We start from the raw sequence: 5,000 nt of genomic DNA on the forward strand, positions 1-5,000 counted from the left end.
GGTGTGGTGTGCTGTGGTGTGGTGTGGTGTGGTGTGATGTGATGCGGTGTGGTGTGGTGTGGTGTAGTGTGGTGTGCTGTGGTGTGATGTGGTGTGCTGTGCTGTCTTGTCTTGTGCTGTGTTGTGCTGAGTTTTGCTGTGCTGTCTTGTCTTGTGCTGTGTTGTGCTGAGTTTTGCTGTGCTGTCTTGTCTTGTGCCGTGTTGTGCTGAGTTTTGCTATGTTTTGCTGTGTTGTGCTGTGTTGTGCTGTGGTAAGGTGTGATGCTCTATGTTGGGTTTCATTTTTCTAAGAAGCCCTGTACTGTAATGCCTTGCGCTGCGTGGTGTTGGGCTGTTCTGTGATGCATTGCCATGTTGTATATATGCTGTGTTTATGCTGCCGTAAATATCAATGGATTTTTTTTTTTTAATCTTGCTAAACCGAAATAACAAGATTCAAAGGTTGTGTTAGTTTTTTTTTTTTCTTATTTGGGTTTTTTGTATTGTGTTTCTCTTTCTTTGCTTCATTAGTCAGATTGTTCTATGATGAGTGTATAAGATGAACAAGATTATTTATTCATTTCTTTGTTGATCTAAACGAAACTTAAAATATCCATGTTTTTTTTTTCTTTTTTTTTCTATATTTGAATTTTCAGATGCGTTTCAAACAAGGAATATTTCAAAGGTACATTTTTTCTTTTTTTTTTTTTGCTTATTTTTTTTTTATTCTATTGAAAGAAAACGAATTAAATGTTAGCTTAGTTGTGTTTTCCATTTTCTTTTTTCTTTATTTTATTTTCTTTCGTTATTTCTTTAGTCTGTTGTACGTATTTTTTTTTTCTTTATAATTTTAACGGGTACAAATTTTGTAACTTACTTTTTTATCAAATTTTACTTAGACATCATTATACACTGGTTATATTGATCTATAGTAGTAGTAGTAGTAGTAGTAGTAGTAGTAGTAGTAGTAGTAGTAGTAGTAGTAGTAGTAGTAGTAGTAGTAGTAGTAGTAGTAGTAGTAGTAGTAATGGTAGTATAAGAGTATTTGTAATAGTAATAGTAATAATAGTAGTATTTTTAATAGTAGTAGTAGAAGTAGTAGTAGTAGTAGTAGTAGTAGTAGTAGTAGTAGTAGTAGTAGTAGTAGTAGTAGTAGTAGTAGTAGTAGTAGTAGTAGTAATAGCAGTTCTCTTTTGTCTTACTACAATTGTTACTGTTATTGTTATGGTAGAAGTAATAGTAGCAATAGTAGTAGTCATAGTGTAGAAGTAACAGTAATTATTAATGTTTTTACCACTACTACTACTGTTATTGTTGTTTTATTTATTTTCTCTTCTCCAGTTGAATATTTTACACAAAGCATTTCACCCACCGGCCAGAACGCTAACAGACATTTTCAGCCAATATTACTTGTAGATAAAAACAATTGTCATGCAGCCAATTAATGGAAAACTAACTTTATACATTTATTTACTCTTGTTTGTGCCTTTTTATTTATTTGAGTTTGTGTGGAAATATTTGGAACGAGAAATACTAGGAAAACATAGAACAAATATTAACTAGAGAGAGAGAGAGATGGTGATGGTGATGGTAGTTTTGTTGAAATCTATAAATTAATTCACAACACAATGATTCTTACATTGCAACACAAACTGGTCGCGTCTCCCTTGTTAGTGAACACACACACACACACACACACACACACACACACACACAGAGAGAGAGAGAGAGAGAGAGAGAGAGAGAGAGAGAGTTGCCTTGTATTTTTTTTTTTTCTTTTTCGCCATATATCTTGAGGAGAAGTAGTAAGGTGTGCTGGAGACGGAGAGAATGGAGTGAGAGAAAGGCATTAATATGGGAAATCTATGGAATGTGGAAACCAGAGGAGGAGGAGGAGGAGGAGGAGGAGGACGAGGAGGAGGAAGTTTAGAATGGACACTACAAGGAAGAGGAGGAGTAGGAGGAAAAAGAGGAGAGAACCTATAGGGGGTCATTGACAGGAGGAAGAGGAGAATGAAAAGGATACTAGCTAAAGGAAGATGGAAGAGGAGATAGTGCGGTACATGCGCTAAAGAACGAGTAAGAAAATGTAATACAAGAAATATTGAAGTGAAGGAAAGAGAAGAGGAGGAAGAAGAAGGAGTAAGTAAAGTAATGCAAGAAACATTGACGTATGAGAAGAAGAGGAGGAGAAAGAGGAGGAAACAGGGAATAAGGAAGGGAAGAGACAGAACCAAAGGAGAAAAGAATATTTATCTGCTATTATTCTCCTCTTTTTTACTCTCCCCAGTTATGATATTGCTCCCCGCTGGGTGATATTAGGGCGAGGGGAGGGAGACAGTATAACGGAGGAGATGAGGGTGGTGGTGATGGTGGTAGTGGTGGTGGTAGTGGTGGTGGCTGGGGTTGGCAAATGTTCCCTCATCTCCCATTTTACCCTCGCTTCCCTCTTCTCCTCGTCTCCATCTTACTTCCCTCTCACTTTGTCTTCCTCTTACACTTACGTTAAATTGCGTTTTGTGGGGAAGGACCTGTATGTGTGTGTGTGTGTGTGTGTGTGTGTGTGTGTGTGTGTGTACGTGTGTGTGCATTTTGAATTCATATTTATTGCTGGTTGTAAAGGCTTGTGGGTCTTTCTACCATTTGTTCTTCTTTATTTAATTCTCCATATTTGTCCAAGTTAGACTCGCTTCCCGTGGCCACAAGAATATTCACCACGTATAACTTCTTCCCGCCGCGTCACCACAGCTCAGTTCTGCCATTGGAAGCTATAATACTGAAGTGCACCATGGAGAGAAAAAATGGCCCAAGCACTCGACACCTGATTGGCTCATTAGTCATTGAAGGTCACGGCGCGCTTCAACTTTTGGACAGTAAATTGATCTAGTACTCGACAAATTAGCACGCCACTAATCAAATTGGCTGCATCTCTCCGCCTAATAGTGACACTCCTGGCCGCCGTTGCGCTATTAATACCCTCCTTATCCCCCATTCCTGTGACCTTCAGCGACGTCTTAACCCTTTCAGAACCGTGACGCGTTTCCATATTCATTCTACTTGCTATTTGGTGATTTTATGCAGCTTCGGAAACTTATGTGGTGATTAAAATAGTGAAGACTCTGCCCATTAATTTGCTGACCTCCATAGACCCTTCCTAATGTCATTAAAATGGTCTAATCGCACACATATATCAAAGTAAAAAAAAGTGTCCCAGTGCTGAAGAGGTTAACAACACTGGAAGATTCTATTGGCTGCGACTTTTTTTTTTTCGCCCAAATAACCCAGACGGCGCCGGTGTTTCGTCAAGTCTGCTGTCTTGTCGCCCATCACCCCTTCACCGTAACGGCCGCCACTCAGCACTTTCTGGCCGCCGCCTCGGACCATTCACAGCAGCGGTCGCCTCTTGATGCCGCCGCGGAGCCAAACGACACTAAACGACGCTTTTAAAGATGAGTGAGTGAGCGACTGTGGCTGTGCACGTATATGCCCGCATCCAAACACATCCACACGCCGGAACTATGCACATACCGCCATCCAACCTCACCATACCCGCGCCGCCTCATCCCATCCAACCCCGCCAAGTGAGTGCCATGGAAAAAGATCAAATAACATAGAGGTATTCACGCAGGCCTTTTGTTATTCGTTTTTAGGAAGATTTTTTTATATTTTTCTTATTTTTTCAATCCTTTCAGTGGAGCCGCCGCGGTGGATAGAGCTAGCGAGCGAGTGAGTGAGTGAGTGACCACCGCGGTATTTTTGCTCGAGTGAGGACGCCGGATTGAGGGAGGGCCGCGAAAAGCCACAAAGTTATGTATTCCACGTGAATTGCTCCTCGCGTGAATTCAAGAGTGGAATGTTGAATGTGGAGGTGCTGGCCGGCTGGTTGTGGTGGTGGTGATGGTGGTGGTGGTTTGTAGAAATAGCAGTGGTGGTGGTTGCAGTAGTGATAGTTGTAGGAGGAGAAAGAAAAGTAATCACAGTGGTACTAAAGTTTATGGTCACAGGAAGAGTAGTAGTAATAGAGTAAAGGCAGTAGTAGTATGCTTGGGGTAATAGCAACACTAAAGTTTGAAGTGCTTGTGCCAGCCTTTCCCTCCCAGCGCATCACCGCCTTCAACTATTCCTTTTCCTTGTCGGCTTTGTCTCCCAGTCTGCGTCACCAGCACACCAGCAGAAACAAGCGGTCTTTTCCACCTTTCTCTCTCTGCATCTGTCTTTGTTTCCTTTGTTAGCACATTGTACAGTGCGCAGGAACTCTCTCAATAAACATTCCCGCCAACACCAAGCACGTACTGGCATTAAGAGGACAAAGTAATAGTAATAATGCTAATAATAATAATAATAATAATAATAATAATAGTAATAGTGATTATGATACACTGCGTTGCTCGTGTATAAGGGAGATCAAACCCGAAATATTAACAGGATTCTCATCACCAACCCCATTACGAGGTGTAGCGAGCTCAGTGGTGCTTCCCAAACAGTTAGATTTGCTCCGATCCAGAATTGATTTATATTTCGTTAATTTTCTTGATCTGCCTGCCTGCGATAACTTTTAAGAATTACATGATCCATTTCTATTTGTTCAAGAAGCCCATGGATTTGTTATTAGTTGTGGTAGTGTCTGAGGCTGAGCAGTGTTGACCGAAACTTAGTCTGCACATGTTACTATGATTTCGTTTTTCTGGCGTGCGACAACTGGTTTGCTATTTACTTATTGCATGTTCTTCTTTTACGTCTTATCTCCAGTATCCTTACCTTAACACTCACAATCTCAAGCGTTTTTTTTTTTTTCTCGTTAACGTAACATAAATTTTGCATTATCAATTAAAAAAAAAACACAATGACAATCTGACTTAACACATCCATGGACTCAGAAACTAGTACTGCATGAAAGAACAATAATTTTCAAGAATAAAGGTATCAATTAAAGGGATTCTTATAACTACGTGGAGTAATTCATACCTTCGTGACACTACAAATGCACCCTCTCCCGGTGACTTAACACCTCCGAGGGCTTA

The sequence above is a fragment of the Portunus trituberculatus genome, chromosome 50, assembly GCF_017591435.1.
Source record: "Portunus trituberculatus isolate SZX2019 chromosome 50, ASM1759143v1, whole genome shotgun sequence".
Classification (NCBI taxonomy): domain Eukaryota; kingdom Metazoa; phylum Arthropoda; class Malacostraca; order Decapoda; family Portunidae; genus Portunus; species Portunus trituberculatus.